The sequence below is a fragment of the Micromys minutus genome (assembly GCF_963924665.1).
Source record: "Micromys minutus genome assembly, chromosome: 7".
In the NCBI taxonomy this organism is placed as follows: domain Eukaryota; kingdom Metazoa; phylum Chordata; class Mammalia; order Rodentia; family Muridae; genus Micromys; species Micromys minutus.
Genome location: NC_137976.1, coordinates 27,114,215 through 27,134,174, shown reverse-complemented (window position 1 = coordinate 27,134,174; position 19,960 = coordinate 27,114,215).

Here is a 19,960-nt window from a genome sequence, read left to right as displayed (position 1 = left end):
CTATCTGACACCAGAACCAGTGGAGAACCAGGGACACAGACCAGATACAAGGGAAAGGCAAGAACATATCACTGACAACAAAATGGCAAGAGGAAAGAGAAAAAGTATATCATAAGGGAACCAAGACAATTTAGCAACACTAGAGCCCAGCTCTCCCATAACAGCAAACATCGGAATTCCAAACACACCAGAAAAAGAAAACACAGACCTGAAATCATACCTCAAGATGCTGATAGAGATACTTAAAAAAGAAAGGGAGGAAAAGCAAAAAGATTCAGAAGCTTTTAAAGAAGAAACAAGAAAAACACTCAAAGAACTCAAAGAACTAGAGGAAAACAGAACCAAAGAAATAAAGTAATGGAAGAGGGAAATTAAAACAGAGATTGACACAATAAAGAAAACACTAAAAGAGATAACCCTAGAGTCAGAACACCAAGAAAAGAAATCAGGAGTCACAGAAGCAAGCGTTTCCAATAGATTACAAGAGATCGAAGAGAGAATCTCGGGGGCAAAAGACAACATTGCAAACATAGACAAAACAGCCAGAGAAGATGCAAAAAACAAAAAGCTCCTAACCCAAAATGTCCAGGAAATCCAAGACACAATGAGAAGACCGAACCTAAGGATAATAGGATTAGAAGAGGGAGAAGAGTATCAACTAAGAGGCACAGTAAATATCTTCAACAAAATCATAGAAGAAAACTTCCCTACCCTCAAGAATGAGATGACCACGAACATAAAAGAAGCCTTCAGAACTCCAAATAGGTTGGACCAGAAAAGAAATACCTCCCGACACATAATAGTAAAAACATCAAGTGTCCAAAGTAAAGAAAGAATACTAAAAGCAGTAAGAGAAAAAGGTCAGGTAACATATAAAGGAAGACCAATCAGACTCACACCCGATTTCTCAACAGAGACTATGAAAGCTAGAAGAGCCTGGACAGACATCATGCACTCCTTAAGAGAGCAAAAGTGCCAGCTCAAGCTGTTATACCCAGCAAAACTATCAATCACCATCAATGGAGAGACGAAGATATTTCAAGACAAATCAAAATTCACACAATATCTGACCACAAACCCAGCACTACAACAAATTATAGGTGAAAAACCCAATACAATGAGGGAAAATACAGCCTAGTAATACAAGAAAACTACTAAACAAGAAAACTAAAAGAAGAAAAAAACACAGACAAAACTCAACCCAAAAAAGCAATAATGCCAGGAAACAGAAACAATTATTCCTTGATATCTATTAACATAAATGGTCTCAACTCCCCAATAAAGAAACATAGACTATCAGACTGGATACATAAACAAAATCCAGCCTTTTGCTGCATACAGGAAACTCATCTCAGAGACAAAGACAGACACTATCTCAGAGTAAAAGGGTGGGAAAAAAACTTCCAAGCAAACAGCTCCAAGAAGCAAGCTGGAGTGGCTATTCTAATATCGAATAAAGTAAATTTCCAACAAAAAGTTATCAAAAAAGATATGGAAGGACACTTTTTACTCATTATCGGGGAAATCTGTCAGGAGGAACTCTCAATCCTTAACATATATGCTCCAAATAAAAAATCACCCACATTCATAAAAGAAACCCTAGTAAAGCTCAACAATACATTTCACCCCACACAATAATATTGGGAGACTTTAATACCCCATTCTCACCAATGGACAGATCAGGGAAACAGAAACTGAACAAGGACACTGCAAAACTAGCAGAGACTTTGAACCAACTAGATTTAACAGATATATACAGAACGTACTATCCCAAAGTAAAAGAATACACCTTCTTCTCACCACCCCATGGCACCTTCTCGAAAATTTACCACATAATTGGACACAGAATGAGCCTCCATCGATAGAAGAAGATTGAAATACTCCCATGCATCCTCTCAGATCACCATGGTCTACACTGGTTTTTAACAACAACAAAGACAACAAAAAGCCCACATACACATGGAAACTAAACAATGCTCTGTTAAAGGATAGCAGGGTCAAAGAAGAAATAAAGAAAGAAATTAAACATTTTCTAGAATTCAACGAAAACGAAAACACAACATACCGAAACCTATGGGATGCAATGAAAGCAGTATTGAGAGGAAAACTCATAGCCCTAAGTGCTTCCAAAAAGAAACTGGAGAGAGCTCACATCAGCAACCTGACAGCACAGCTAAAAGCCCTAGAACAAAAGGAAGCAGATATACCCAGAAAGAGTAGACGGCAAGAAATAATCAAAATTAGGGCAGAAATAGACCAAATAGAAACAAAAAGAACCATTGAAAAAAATCAACAAAACCAAGAGTTGGTTCTTTGAGAAAATCAACAAGATTGATAAACCCCTAGACAGACTAACTAGAGGGCAAAGAGAGAGTATCCAAATTAACAAAATCAACTTAAACTGAGGAAATTCAAGAAATCATCAGATCCTACTACAAAAACTTATACTCCACAAAATTGGAAAATCTGGAAGAAATGGACGAATTCCTAGACAGATACAAGGTCCCAAAGTTAAACCAGAACCAAGTAAACCATCTAAATAACCCTATAACACCTAAATAAATAGAAGAAGTCATCAAAAGCCTCCCAACCAAAAAAAGCCCAGGTCCAGACGTGTTCAGTGCAGAATTTTATCAGAGTTTTATTGAGGATATAACACCAATACTCGCCAAACTATTCCAAAAGATAGAATCAGATGGAATATTACCCAACTCATTTTTTGAGGCTACAATAACCCTCGTACCTAAACCAAACAAAGACCCTACAAGGAAAGAGAAATTCAGACGAATCTCACTTATGAACATTGATGCAAAAATACTCAACAAAATCCTTGCACACTGAATCCAAGAACACATCAAAACGATCATTCATTATGACCAAGTAGGCTTCATCCCTGGGATGCAGGGATGGTTTAACATAAGGAATTCCATCAACGTAATCCACCATATAAACAAACTGAAAGACCAAAATCACATGGTCATCTCACTAGACACTGAGAAAGCATCCGACAAAATCGAACACCTCTTCATGTTAAAAGTCCTGGTAAGAACAGGAATCCAAGGCCCATACTTAAACATAATAAAAGCATTATACAGCAAACCAACAGCCAACACCAAACTTAATGGCGAGAAACTTGAAGCAATCCCAATAAAATCAGGGACTCGACAAGGCTGCCCACTCTCCCCCTATTTATTCAACATAGTACTGGAAGTCCTGGCTGGAGCAATTAGACAGCAAAAGGAGATCAAAGGGATACAAATCGGAAAGAAAGAGATAAAAATATCACTCTTTGCTGATGACATGATAGTGTACTTGAGTGACCCCAAAGATTCCACCAGAGAACTCCTACAGCTGATAAACAAGTTCAGCAAAGTGGCTGGATACAAAATTAACTCAAACAAGTCAGTAGCCTTCCTATACTCAAAGGACAAACATGTGGAGAAAGAAATTAGGGAAAAGGTAACCTTCACAATCGTTACAAAAACTATGAAATACCTTGGTGTGACTCTAACTAAGCAAGTGAAGGAACTGTATCACAAGAACTTCAAACCTCTAAAGAAAGAAATTGAGGAGGATCTCAGAAAATGGAAAGATCTCCCATGCTCATGGATTGGAAAAATCAACATCTTACAAATGGCCATCCTACCAAAAGCAATCTACAGATTCAATGCAATCCCCATCAAAATTCCAATCCAGTTTTTCATGGAATTGGAAAGATCAATGTACAATTTCATATGGAATAACCAAAGCCCTAGAATAGCGAAATCCATCCTCAACAACAAAAAAACATCTGCGGGAATCACTATCCCTGACCTCAAGCTATATTACAAGGCAATTGTGCTGAAAACTGCATGGTACTGGTACAGAAATAAGCATGTGGATCAATGGAATAGAATAGAAGATCCAGAAATGAGCCCTCATGTATATGGTCACCTGATAATTGACAAAGGAGCAGTAAACATTCAATGGAAAAAGGACAGCCTATTCAACAAATGGTGCTGGTCCAACTGGCACTCAGCATGCAAAAGAATGAAAATAGACACGTTCTTATCTCCTTGTACAAACTTCAAGTGTAAGTGGATCAAAGATATCCACATCAAACCAGATACACTGAAACTTTTAGATGAGAAAGTAGGGAAAACCTTAGAACACATAGGCACAGGAGAAAATTTCCTGAACAAAACACCAATGGTCAAGCTCTAAGGTCAAAGATTAACAAATGGGACTTAATGAGATTGCAAAGTTTCTGTAAGGCTAAAGACATCGTCCAGAAAACAAAACGGCAACCAACAGAATGGGAAAAGATCTTTACCAACACCACATCAGATAGAGGCCTAATATCCAAGGTGTACAAGGAACTCAAAAAGCTAGACACCAGAGAATCAAATAACCCTATTAAAAAATGAGGTACAGAGCTAAACAAAATGTTTTCAGTTGAGGAACACCGAATGGCCGAGAAACATCTGAGGAAGTGCTCCACATCCTTAGCCATCAGGGAAATGCAAATCAAAACAATCCTGAGATTCCACCTCACACCAGTCAGATTGGCCAAGATCCAAAACTCAGATGACAGCAGATGCTGGCTAGGCTGTGGAGAAAGAGGAACACTTCTCCACTGTTGGTGGGGTTGCAAGCTAATACAACCACTCTGGAAATCTGTCTGGCGATACCACAGAAAATTGGATATAGTACTACCTGAATACCCAGCTATTCCACTTCTGGGCATATACCCCAGAGACACTTTAACACACAACAAAGACATATGCACCACAATGTTCATAGCAGCTCTATTTATAATTGCCAGAAGCTGGAAGGAACCCGGATGTCCTTCAGAAGATGAATGGATACAAAAATTGTGGTACATATACACAATGGAATACTACTCAGCCACCAGAAACAATGACTTAACCAAATTCTTAAGAAAATGGCTGCATCTAGAGAATATCATCCTGAGTGAGATAACCCAGTCACAAAAGAACAGACATAATATGCAGTCACTGATAGTGGGATGCTAACCCCAGAGGCTTGCACTCCCCCAGAAACAACTCACAGACTGTATGAAGTCCAAGAAATAAAGAAAACAAAAAAATATACATATATTTACAAAACAAGAAGACTTTGACTATTTCCATGTTGCGTTTTGTTTTGCATGTACTTTATGCTTATTGTAACTATTAGGTTTTCAATGCATACTGTCAAGCCCTTGAAAAAAATCAAGTACTGACTAAAAAATATATTCACATGGTTTTATGTAAAAATTATTTTAATGTCTGAGAAAACAGTACTGACAAAAATTTATAATCTTAAGCAAAAAAATGTTTAAAATCTGTACATTTTTCTTTGTTTTTTAAAATAAAGTCATTTAAAAAAAAGTCATGCTCTTGTATTATTGGATCAACTGATTTGGAGTAATGGTAAATAGGATAGTGTGATTTCTTTTGCTATGATTCTGTTACTTTAGGCTTTCTTATAGCAAATGTTTTGGTAAAGCTCACCAGCTTGTTGATCATCAAGGGAATGAATAATTCATTTTACAAACTCATCAACAAGAAGAAAAGCCAGAATTATATGCAAAGATGGGTGATGCTTGTCCATCGTCATGTGATATAAGAAGGTAAATATGTTTGTCACCTGTCTTTATTGAAAAATAAAAAGACATTAAGTGGAAACTCCATTGACTGCTATATTTTCCTTTAGGAATAGATATATGCAGGGCATCATACATATTTGATCATTAAATAATAGATTTTTCATGGTAAATTAATCCTATCTTTGAAGCTACATATTTTCTTTCCCTTTATTCACTCCCGGTTTTTGAATGAATTTAATGAATAAACAGCAGAGGAGCAGCTAACATGGGAAATTGGACCTCACAGAATGACACATACTTTTATTTCTTTGCTTTGTGATGCAGCATGCTTCTAAGAGCTTTAGATAATGAATCAACCTCTTTACATTCTCTGTACATTCTTAAACACTTTTCCTTAATCTTCTACAACTAATTTTTCTCTAGAGTTTTAATGGCACTGCTTTTTAGGTTATTAGCAGCTGGATAAATCACTCATCAACACACCTGGTTGTTAGTGTGGATGAATCAATGCATGCCTGAACCTCTAGCCAATTCTTTTTTTTTTAATTGAATATTCTCTGTATGTACAATTCAGGTGCTATCCTCTTTTTACCCATTGCTTCCATGAGGTGAACTCCTCTTTCCCTCTATTGATTCTTCCCTTTATTCCTCTCTCCCATCTTTCTTTCTTTCTTTCCTTCTCACCTTCATTTTGTTAAAAATTATAATTGAAGCTTTTAATATGATGTCTGTCTATTTCAAATCTGAATTGTGTTATCAATTTGCTAACAAAGAAGTTCAGTTGAAGATTGCTTTTATTATCTCATCACTGTTATCCAATTACTAAGTAATGGTAGTTTCTGTCTATTTAGGCAGTTCTCACATAATATCCAGGAGGCTATTCTCCATTGGTTATTCCCTAAAGGGGGAAATATATCCAACAAATAATTCTTCATACATACTACTAGTTTTCAGTTACTTGGTAACATGAGCATTAGCTCTAAAAAGTATATTAATAATTTTAAGTGCACCTAAAATCTGTATATTTGTTAATTTGAATATTTATCCTAGATTGTTATACCAATAAATATAGCACCACTTAACAGGACATGTTTTAAGTTTATTTTTGCTTGTCTAAGCCAATATATAAATTTCACCAAACATTCCTTTCCAAAACCTAGAATAAAATTTTATTCCTCTTGTATTAGTTAATTTAATGTTTTCTCCTAATTACTATTTTATATTGTAAAACATGATTGTATAAATAACTTCACCTCAATTTCTTACATGGGTAAATGATCAATATCTTGATTCTTTTTGCTTTTGACATTGCTCCTGCCAATTTTGAACTTGGGACTCATTCTCTTCAAGAAATCTGAAGTACATCTAGTTCTAGAAATAATAAGAAAAATGTTATTGAATTTATAAAGAACAGTTATTATATCAGGGGAAGTACAGAGTCTTCAAATGAAATATTGTTGCCTTTTCAGCTGGGAAAGGATGAACAAAAGAACTGATGTCCTTAGATACTTAGCTTACACAACTTTGTAAAATCCTCTACAATCTCCTCTTCACTCTTGTCTAGTTGTTGACAGCTCCCAATTATTAAAAAATATCTGGGGCATATTTGGGTTCAATTTATTTAATTCTGTGACTTAGTATCAAACTTTTGATTTATTTCTAGAAAGATTAGTTGCAGGAACTAAAATATGTCTGCAAGAAACCATAGAATTCTGGATTTTGTTCATTACCCTGGAATATTTTAGGCTGTATTATTATTTTCTTACTTTTATTAACTACAATATATTCAGAAATATGTAGCTACTAATAGAATTCATCTCATTTAGAAGTCTACATCAAAATTACAGGGTGGTTTAATGCATTATTTTCTATGTTATTTTCATTTTAGGTGACTAAAATCTGATATAATATTTGTTTTGAGTTCAAGAATCTATTAGGGCCTCTCATGCTTCTAGTTGTGAAAGGTTTTTATCATGTAAAATGCAAAAGTTCGAGCTATATTAAAGTATTAAATACATACACACAAGTCTTTCAATATATAAATATAATAACATAACATTTTAAATTTTGTTGCATTTTCTCTGCATTGTTGATGTTACATTTACATAGTTAATTTACATTAAGTTATCTTATAATTATTTTGGAGACTGAAATCATAATGTAGTGAATTCAATGTGTACAGATCCTGCAAATCATAAAAGCAACAAACAAGAATCATCTTATTTTACAGGTAGAACTTTACTAGATGTTGACTGCTTTTATTAGGATATATTTTATCTTTAGTCATTGCGTCAGCTTTGTTTTAAAATGGAGATAAAGAGAACATTTAATGGGATGAAACAAATTTTGAAAGTGTAGGGGAAAAGAGTGATGGAGAGTAACTGAGAGTTCTAGCAGAAGAAATTTGATTTCTTTTAAATCATGAGGCTCATCAAACTATAGTAATTTAGTATGTTAACATTAGCAAGTTCAACTCCCCAAATAAAGTGATTGTATTATTTTGAGAAAACCTAATAATTTTTCAATGCTTATCTATTCACATTTAAAGCAATATCTTATTATGCTAGAAAAAAATGACAACTTCTGACACAGTGGTGGTTTAGATAGGAATAGTCCCTATAGGCTCATATTTGGGAATGTTTGGTCATTAAGCAGTAGTGCCATTTGAAAGGGCCTGGTGAAAGAATTACGCCACTGAGTGTGGGCTAAAGCAGAACTTTCAGCTGCCATGTCTGCCTGCAGGCTTCCATGGTCATTGCCATGAGGATAATGGACTAAATCTCTGAAACTGTAAGCCAGCCCCAATGTAATGATTTATTTTACAGGAGTTTCCATGGCCGTGGTGTCTCTTCATAGCAATAGAATAGGATTTAAGAGAAAAGTTGGCACTAGAGAGTAGGGTATTGATGTAATAGGCATGGCCATGCTCTGATCTGGAAGGTTATGTATGGACTTTGGGTCTTTGGATTAGAAAATTCACCGAAAGTTTTAAGTGAGTCTTCCGATTTTAGTAGGAGTATGAGAGGTAGTGTTGCTGAGGGTCATTTGAACTGTCAGGGCTCACTCAGTTCAAGAAGTCTCAGAGGTTAAATATTCCAGTAAGTGCCCTGGAAACCATTCTTAAAACATGTCGGCAACAGATGTGGCTGCTTTTTCTCATTGTCTAAAAATGTGCCTGACTCTGAAATAGTTTTGGATTAATATTGTTGCCATAAAAGATTTCAAAAAAATTTGGTGTTCACTTTGTCGGTTGGTTCTGAGTGGCCATACTTCTCCCCCCCCCCATCTCTCTCTCTCTCTCATTAGATACTCTGTATTTTCATTTGCAATGTCATCCCTTTACCCTGCCCTGCTCCCATTCCCCCTTCTCCTCCAGTATGTATCTGTGTGCCCGTTCTTTTTTCTCTCTCTCTCTCTTACAACTTTATTAAAAAACGAAAGGAAAACAAAAGGATACATATACAAATTTTTAAAGGCATTTTTTTCATAACACTATATGATTATATTCTTGTCAGTACTTAATTCTTTTAGAGGTTTGATAGCACGCATTGAAATATCACTAGTTACCATAAGCATAAAGTACATGTAGAACAGACTGTAACATGGAAACAGTCAGTTCTCTTGGTGAGTATAGATTAAGCATATTGATCTTTGAATACCAAAATTTGCCACAAGGCTATATTCTTAGCTCTTGGATTATTAATGATTTAAGGTCCAGATGTACCACACTCGGAGAGGGTGCTATACATTTATTTCTTTTCCTAAGAAGGATTGAGACTTTCATTTTTCGGTTATTGTTTTCTTGAGCTTCATATGGCCTGTGAGTTGTTTCTGGGGTGTTCAGAGCCATCTGGAGTTGGTATCCAATTATCAGTGATCGCATATTATGCCTGTTCTTTTGTGACTGGGTTACCTCACTCAGGATGATATTCTCTAGATGCATCCATTTTCTTAGGAATTTCATAAAACCATTTTTTCTGATAGCTGAGTAGTACTCCATTGTGTAAATATTTCACAATTTTTGTGTCCATTTATCTACTGAAGGACATCTGGGTTCTTTCTAGCTTCTGGCTATTATAAATAGGGCTGCTATGAACATTGTGGTGCATGTGTCTTTATTGTATGTTGGAGCATCTTTGGAGTATATGCACAGAAGAGGAACAGCTGGGTCTTCAGGTAGGAGTATGTCCAATTTTCTGAGGAACCTGATTGGCCATTCTTAAATAGGTCTACAATAAAAAGGAACAAGCCTATAGGCAGCACTCGTCTGTAGCATTTGTATCAGCTCCTGCCTCCCAGTTCCTGGCCTGTTGGAATTTCTATCCTGGTTCTCTTCAAGATGAACTAAAATGTAGAAATATATGACAAATTTTTTCTATACCAACTTGATTTTGATCATGGTAATTCATCATAGCAACAGTAACCCTAATTAAGACAAACTCTGAGCTCTCGACCCAGGCTCGAAAATATCATAGGCTAAGGCTGTAAAATATATAGTTTACTACTGAGTGATTGATTAGTTGCTTGGCTGCTTTTAGTCAAAAAAATTTATTTAATATACTACAAAGAGAGCAGCAAATAAGATAATAATAGAAGATACAGCTGCTACAAATTTCTTGTACATGCATTTCTTTGATTTGTAATTAGTTTACAATTGCATATGTTGCTTTATAAAAACAAATGACTAGCACCCTCTGCTTTTTACATAGATCCCAATGGTAGAAATACACCCTAAGATAAATGGATCCAACATACTAGTCCCAGCCCCAAATCATGTTATACCAGTGTGGAAATACCATTAATTTAGGAGATTAAAAGACTAACAAACAGTGATTTAGAAATGACTACGGTTTCTAAACAATCTTATGAGAATCTCAAGACAAATTATACTGAATCATAACCTACTAAGCTTTTCACAAATACAAAGAACTATCTTGAGCATTTTGGTCCTTAAATATAGATTAACTTGCCAAGAGACAACACTGTGATATCTGTAAACAATTATGGTTTGACCATGATTTGAATGTTTGAAAGCTTTTATACTTTGTCAGAAGGTGTATCATATCTGCAGAGTCTGAAAATATTTTTCAAACTTTTCTTACCTCAAGGAGATTGCATCTTATTCACCCTTGTATCATATGCTTTTATATTCAGTGCTTTGTGGATGGGAATAACACACTATTATTCTGTATACATTTATTTATTTTTATAAGAACAAATGTCATTGTCTCTGTTTTTTAAGAAAAAATATACATCTATGCTAACATCAATATTTAATTAAAGTTTTAAAAGTCATATAAATTTCTACATATTTCTATTCAATTTTTTCTTGTAAACAATTTTGCTCACTAGTTCATCGTAAGAGCTCTGATTCTATATCAATTCCATTATCATTGTGGATATCATTCTAACTATAATTAAGAAACTAATAGAATGATAGGCTTCCAAAGTATTGGAAGTTACTACTACAACTGTCACTGTGAAATGAAACCTATCCTACAGGGAAAGCTAGACCTCTGTAATGTTTTCAGTCCAAGCTTTCCAGCCTTTCTCTACTGTCATGGAGAGTTTTGATTTATGTCGCTCACTACAAGGGTTTAGAGAATTAGTCAATGTGGTGTCTTTCTGTACTGTTTGATACACATGTAATAGTTTGTCTACTACTGGCATTTCTTTTGCACCTGACATTTTGAAGGGATAAAACTGTTAGAACACACGCAGATATATAGATAGATAGATAGGATAGATAAAGAGAGAGAGAAGGAGGGATAGAAGGAGGGAGGGATACAGAAAGATGGAGAGAGAGTGTGACATACACAGAGACAGAGAGGTATTGATCAGGAAAAAGTAAAAACCCATATAAGTATAAACACATCACTCCCTGAGTATTTATTAAGATAATGATTTATTTTGTGTAGTCTGGCACACCTTAAAAGACCCTAAACAATTCTAGTGATATACAACATTTCAAAATATCATGTTAAAGCAATATAGCATTTCTGAATATGGTTGAAGATGTATTTATGCCCAAAACTAGTCTTTTTGGAACTAATTTAGAGCTGGTGCTCTTTGGAGTGTTTCACTCTGTGATAGTGTTTTCAGGTTACTAAGCATGTAGCAAGTTTATAGGATGTTGATACAGATCATGAAGATATAGGAATTTGAACTAACATCAGTCAACCTGTTTTCTTCTTTCTTAAAATGAGGAGAAATGAGGTGTTTCATATGTTATCACTCCAAAGATTGATATCTTTTAATCCATGCCTGTACTAGGTAAGCACTTAACAGATATAATTTATTTGTTATTGTCATGAGTGTATGACAAATAAAGATTGAAGAATAAATAAATGGGAGATAGAATGTTATATGTTGATGCATTTTCTTTAAAAATTCCACTTTCAATCATTTCCTTCTTAAAAGTCACAAATAAAAAATAAGCTCAGAGAGAATAGATTGGTAGATAAATGCTAATGTGACTATTTAGATGCCTTTGCAGAAATGGTCCATATGTCCATTCCACAGTTAATGAGCTCAGTAATGTGACTTATTTAGTGTTATATGATTTACTACAATGAATTCAGGAATTGTAAACCATTTCTTTAATAGAAACAATTTTATGTGAATTAATCTTTATAATTATTGGGGTTAATGAGATTAGTTAATGACAAGATGAACTATCATATTGTCATGGAAATGCAGTTATTTAAATGTAGTAGTCAAAATAGGAAGATGTTGCCATTATTAAATACAGACACAAGCATTTTGGGAGTGTAGGGTCTTTTCTGAGAAGTTGCTTATCGAACTGTTAAGTCTTGCAAAGATGGAGAAGTTAAATACATACCTCAAGGAAGAAACATTATAACCAGAATATTGATTAAAAAAGGAATCTGTTATAAGTAGGAAACAGTTTCCTGAAGGGGAGTTTAGGTCTATCCACTGGTGTGTCTGTCTCTGATGATGGTTAGAAGTCTTGTTTAGGGCATTCAGGAAGCCTGCAAACAACAAGCAACTTCCTTTCCAGAGCAAGAAACATTTTTGCAGTTCTTTGCATGCAGAGGGGGAACCTCCTCCTAAAATTCAGTTACTTTCTTATTCTAGACTTTGATAGTCTAGCGATTTTTACTGTATTTTGTAGACAAATATCTTTCTCCCTGCAGACTGAGGATGGAATTCAGTCTTTCTATGTAGAAACCAGCTAGAACTAATGTTTCTCACTCAGTGTGAAAGCCAGAGGAACTTTGGGGAAAAGTATTAAATGCTGGCTTCTTAACCTGACATGGCATTTGCATTCTTGGATTCACAACATGTATGATGGGAAAAGATCATGCCAGATAACATCCTGTCATGGAAAAGGGGAAAAGCCATGAGTGTCAGCCTTCTCTGAAGAAATATACACAATCATTTGTTAATGGGAGTGGGAGAGGTTGCCAAGTGTAAAGTGTTTGTCCACACATTAAAATTAACTGAGATTTTAGTCATGTTAATAAACATCTCACTACAGATTTGTCCTGATGGGGAAGTGTGAGAGCAAGAATCTAATGATAAATGTTTCTTACAGTATTGATTCTGGAATTAGTATATTACACAAGAGAGATTCATTAAGAATAAACATATACAGAGATAGGTAGGTGGATAGTTAGAAATTAAAGTCCATGAAGATGGAGAGTTTGATTTTCTTAGTTATCAATATATCTGATCTACGAAAATAGCACTTGAGAAATGATGAGTAAAAGAGTCACTACAGGAATCATTGATTATAAATTTCAGCCTCATTTCCAAATGCTAATGAAAATCTTCCAAAATGTCTGCTTCAATGTTTGCATACGAATGTGCCATAAATCACATTATATTCTTGAAGTAAGAGACATTTGATTTGTCATTTGTCCTTTCATAACTGAGTTGTGATTGATAATCTTACACCTGCTTGAAATAAACTGACTTTAAATATTTATGTTTTCTTTTTATGGTGTTTTTATTAGCATGTGTTAAATATATATAATAATGGGTTTTCATTGGGACCTTTTCATACAGACGTATAAGATCATTCAAACTTATTCACATGCCACCCCTTGTTAGCCTCCCTTGTCTTGCTCCCACTTTATTTCTCTTCTCAAATAGCACCCTTCTACTTTTTATGTTTGTTTACTTGTCTCATGACTTAATAAGTTTTATTATGGTTGCTCTCAGGATTATGTGCAATAGTTTGCTTATAGGCTCATTGCAGAGGGAAATATTTAAAAAGTAAGTCACACTATTGCCTGTACGGCCCTGGCTGGCCAGATGGCTTGTTCTCTCAGAACACAATGTGAGGTGGGGGGCGCTGGTTCAGGTTGTAGATCTGCCGGGACCGTTAGCCCAGGATTTATAACTTAAAGGGTTTACAAATTAGGATGCTAGTTGCTGAGCCCAGTGATTGTGTTACCTGTTGATTCTACACTAAGTTTGTGAGGTGTTTTCCTTTAAGCAATCACCCAATTGGGTTTCAGAAAGAAGGTATGATAGCAAAGCATGGGTTTGTGAGAAGTGCACCCCAACCAGCCATGGGAATTTGTAACCCAAATTTGGAGCTGGCATGGCAGTGACCCACCAGGAGCTCCAGGTCAGAGAGTCTGCAGAGATGAGGACAGGCTGGTGCCTTGCTAGCCATAATGTGGGATTTTTAATTTAATATTTCCCATGACAGATAGTTTGTTTACAGGACCCTATCACCTTACTGGTGATTTTACCACTGGTGGAAATGTCTCTGTCATTCACATTAACAATTAGTTATGTAAAATTCCTCAGTAAGGACTGAGGCCCATGAATTCTTTCCTTTTTCATGACAGAATGCTAATGTCCCCTGTGTAGTGACCAATGCAATTGCTGTTATTCAAAAGTGCAACCATGTTAGGCTCAGTCAGTATTTCACACTTTCCCCACAACTGTTTTATGTCTCTTAGATTCCCATTAAATCCTTTTTTTTTCTTAAAAAATTATTCTTTGAGGCTTCAAAGGTTGAAACTGCAAGTTACAGGTTCTACAAACACAAGTACGACATCTACCCAGTCAGTAGCACTTACAGGAACATATACTTCCTGATACAAACAGTTACCTTTTCACTACATGCTAGTACTCACTTAGGTACTAGCTAAAGCAATTGATGTTTTATCATTTAATATTGTATTCAGTTCCTTTAAAACTGTTAGATTTGATAAAATTTCTTTGACATAAATATAGCCCTGTGGATTTGGACATTTTAATTAATTACTACCACAGTTTTCTCTACCTGCAGAATTAATATAATATTAATAATTCCATTTTATGGGTTTGTTCTGATAATTAAATGAGTTATATTAAAATGCTTAGTATCTCCCTAGCTCTCTGACAGCATACCATGGTGTAAGTCTCAGCTAATGCTCCAGCCACATGCTTTTCTCCATGATAAGAGTGGACTAAACTCCCGACTCTCTCTGGGAAAGGGTCTGATTGAGCAATTAACTGGAACTGGACAAACCTCAATGTGATCACCAAATGTGGCTTATAGAAGACAATCCAAGCAGCTACTACTTTGGTGAGTAACCCAGTGACAAGGGTGGCCTATCCATCTATAAATTTCTGTATAGAGATTCCCCTGAGACATCTCAAACCATAAAGGCTAGCTAATGGCACAGCTGTTGGTGATACCAGAATTAGGTGGTAAGACCCTAGTGCTAAAGACATGTCATGTTTTGGATACATGCCACTGAGGAATAGCAAATGGAATGTAGAACGCTCAGGAAAAAAACAAAACTCACACTATCCAGGAAGCTATAAAACTCATGAGATCCCAACTATGGTTGCATAAACAGTGAACAATTGGTGGGGAGAGGAAGATATTCAGGAGAGCTACCTCCAACTAGAGCAAAAGCCTAGGTATGTACTTTTTGTGAGCACCCATCCACATTGGGGTCGGCTTTTGGGAAGACAACTACTTTGAGTCACAACACCTGGTAACTCCAATAAACTTGGGTCACTAAGATTTTGCAAAATAAGTAAGTAAACAGCCAAGTACACGGACATAAATACAATAGCAGTTTTGTTAATTGTGGACAAATATTGGAAATGCTAGTTTTAATGTACAGGGGAAATAATTTACATAACTGTACATGGTTTTTGTAATTTCTTTTTTCCGTTGTTTTGTTTTTTCTTACAACTGTATTTTAAAAAAAGAGGGATACGTATACAGATTTTTAAAGGCATTTTTGGCATAACATTATATGAATATTTTTGTCAGTACTTAATTCTTTTAGAGGCTGCCTGTTAGAAAAGTGCAGAGCCTGTGATAAGACTCTGGGATAAAGCATTCACGGAGGACGAAGGAGTCATGACTACAAAGGAGCCAGGACCGAGGAGAAGGTTTCAACGTGTGTCTTTATTTTCGCGCGCACCTCTCCTTTGTTCTGCTCTTTTTAAACAGCCTGGGATACAACCACTGGAATCCCATACGTTTACCTCTAAGGTTGGCCATAGCTTCCCCCCCCCCCCCCCCAATGCTATGTGTGTGTGCAGGATAGGGACTTAGGGAGTGGCTGATTCGGCTAGAGTCTACATCACTTTCTCCTGTGGAGGTGGGGTTTAGGGCTTGCCTAGTACCTTTTACATCTGCCCCATTGTGGTGTATCCAGGCAAAGTGGATTTCAATGAGTTCAGGAAGCACCTGCTGGTTGACAGTTACCTGTCTTCTGGGCTTCGATTGAACTCGACCTCTCACATTTCCAACACTGGCCCCTCAAACCCACAAAATATGATCCTGAGTGAGGTAACTGAGACCCAAAAGAACATGCACTGTGTGTACTCGCTAAAGAGGGGATACTAGCCAAAGGAGTGTAGAATAGCTAGGATATAATTCACAGAACTCAAGAACAAGCAGATCATCCTAAGTGAGGAGGATGCAGTCCTACTTAGGAGGTAGAAGAAAAAATTCAAAGGGGGCAGAGGGATGGAGGGATCTGGGTGGGAAAGGGAAGAGGGTGGGGAAAGGGGAAACATGATTAGGTATGGAAGCAGGGTAGATAGGAGAGAATCAGCAAAATGAATGGAAATATGCAACCTCAGGGTGGTGAGAGGCAAAGGGACCCTCTAGAATCTAACAGAAACCTGGGAGGTGAAAAATTCTGAGGACTCAAAGTGAGGGACCTTAGATGAAATGCCCCCCCCCCCCACATGGGAGAAGGAACTCATAAAGTCCAGCTAAAATAGAAAGACAGGGCCTCAAGTGGAGGGACAGGGTTGCCATCCCAGAGTCAAAAACTTCTGACCCATAATTGTTCCTGTCTGAAAGGACTGTAGGGACAAAAATGGAGAAGAGAATGAAGGAAAGGCTGTCCAATAAGAGGAGTTGCCAAGGCCTGACACTATGACTGATGCTATTCTATGGTTTTAGACAGAGGCATAGTGTGGCTGTCCTTTGAGAGGCTCAACAAGCAGCTGAATGAGACTGAAGCAGATATTTACACCAGACCAACTGACAGAAGCCAGGGACCCCTGGGGTTAAATAAAACAAAAGGATGGAAGAAGCTGAGGAGGGGGCAACCCTGTGGGAAGACCAGCAGTGTCAACCAAACTGAACCCCTGAGATCTCCGAGACACTGAGCCTCCAACCAGGCAGCATACAGGAGCTAGTCTGAGGCCCGTGACACATATACCGCAGAGGACTTCTTGTTCTGGCCTTAGTGAGAGAAGAGTCAACTAACCTTGGAAAGATTTGAGGCCTCATGGAGCCCCAGGGAGTATCAAGGCCTGTTGCAGGCAGGGTGGCTGGAATGGACATCCTTTTGAATAAAGGGGTGAGGATGAATGGAATGAACTGTGGGCAGGCAGACAAGGAAGGGACAAAGACAATGACAGGACTGTAAAATTAAAAGTAATTTAAAAGCAAGCAAACAAGAAAGGTAAGGCAGGGAAATACTCCATATTCTCCCAGCGAGTTCAGAATAAAAGATTCATCTAATAGTATATGTGCGTGCTTTGTACTTTTTATTTTTTTATTTTTTTTCATTTTTTTATTTTACAAAACAAACATAAATGTACAGATTTTAAACATTTTTTGCTTAAAATTATACATTTTGTCAGTACTTATTTTTCAGATTTTAACATAATTTTTACATAAAACTATATGAATATATTTTTTACTCAGTACTTGATTTTTTTCAAGGTTTGATAGTATGCCTTGAAAACTTAATAGTTACAATGCGCATAAATTACATGTAAAATAAAGTGTGACATGGAAATAGTTAAAGTTTTCTTGTTTTGCAAATATTTTTTGTTATGTTTTGTTTTCTTTATTTCTTGGACTTCATACAGTCTGTGAGTTGTTTCTGGGGGAGTGCAAGCCTCTGGGGTTAGCATCCCACTATCAGTGACTGCATATTATGTCTGTTCTTTTGTGACTGGGTTATCTCACTCAGGATGATATTCTCTAGATGCAGCCATTTTCTTAAGAATTTGGTTAAGTCATTGTTTCTGGTGGCTGAGTAGTATTCCATTGTGTAAATGTACCACAAATTTTGTATCCATTCATCTTCTGAAGGACATCTGGGTTCCTTCCAGTTTCTGGCTATTATAAATAGAGCCGCTATGAACATTGTGGTGCATATTTCTTTGTTGTGTATTAAAGTGTCTCTGGGGTATATGCCCAGCAGTGGACTTTTTATCTTGGCATTATGTAGGATTGAAGTCGTAGTCCTGTGCATGCTGTACAAGCATCCTAATATTAAATTTAACTCCCAGCTTTCATTTTGAAGTCTTGCATTCATTCTTTTTGTATGTACAAAACATCTCAGTATAAATTACAAGCAATGTCCATGAGAGAAAGGAACTTGACAAATCTTTGTACTGGTAGACATTGGTTTATGTTTATAAGGTACGAGAGAAATGCTGATTTGGATGGCATGTGGCTTCCGGTTAACCTGTCTACATATCAAGCTTGTTTTCTGCTCTCTATTGTTGTTTTGTTTATTAGTACAAAAGCACAGAGTGCACAGAGGGATGACTTCTGTTAATCAGAAGCAGTCCTCTTCTTCATAGACCTCTGTGAGATCTATTATTAATGGCTTTTTACCAGACTCGAATTTAATAAATTTAGCCCAATCCTGTATATTTCATGTCAATCAAATTAAAATGTAAACTCAGTTACACATGTATAGTGCTATGCATTGTAATGTTGGAAACAGGGGAGAGCACACTAATACTGAGAGAATGCAGCTTACATTTTATTGAGCTTAATGTTTTCTTTCTTGGACCAAGTTTAAAGGGATACACACAGAATAATAAAATCATTATGCTATCTGAGATTGGGAGGTTTGTATGAGAAAACCCTTATAGGATCTGATGTGAGACTGACCCCTAGTTAGCAGCACAGGTTGGGTAGGTTTTGAACATGTGACTTGCTTGGGGATGTATTTCGCTGGGTTCAGACTTTTAGAATCAAGTACCATTGACATTCTCAGTCCTTTCTCTTTCTTTCCTGCTTAGAGTTTGCAACAAGGCCTGTCAGCTGTTCCTGCCACCATGTCTGTTGATGACAGCCATTACTTTTTGCTGTGATGAGCTTATATCCCTTTGGAGGCATAAGTCCAAATAAACTTCTTCTTCTAAAGATTGCCTTCAGGTTATAATTGTGGTCCATCACAGCAATAGAAAAACGACTAATACTAATCCCCTGAGCTTGCCATATCAGACGAATAAACACAAGTAACAATGGTAACACAGAGGCACATCATTTACATTTGTACTGCAAGTAACAGAAGTTTGTATTTCTCATTATTAAAGTTGAGGCAAATCCTTTTATGAAAAATATGCCTTTGATAGTCTTGGAAAGAGTTTCTTCTGAAATAATGAATAAATTTTGAAGATCTTTTCTTTACAAGAATAGTATTTATTTCTTCCTTCCCTAATATGAATACTCTTTTTGTATGTTGTAGTAGGGCCCTAAGGATGAGATCAAGTGATGTAAGAGTACAACTTTCCCTTTAGGTTTGTGGTACGCATCTCATCAGTGTTCATTATGACATGAATACTCAGGGCATCCTTTGCCAGAGCCTAGGAAAGGCTGAATTCTTGTCATGTTAATGGAAAAGCCAGAAGATTTAGATAGACCATGCAAAAGTACTCTTAATATGCTCTAATAAAAATTAGCAATTGTCTCAGATGCAAATAAGAATAGAGAAAACAATGTGGAAAGATAGCAAGTTAGAAATAGAAAAATAATTACACAATGCTGGATAAAAACTTCAAAAAATATAGAAACTGAATAGTGATAGAAAGATGACATGGGGTCCAAAGAAGTCCGGATTAGGTGAAATTAATTGCCAGAAATCCAACATTTGATGTTTGATGCATATAACCTACATT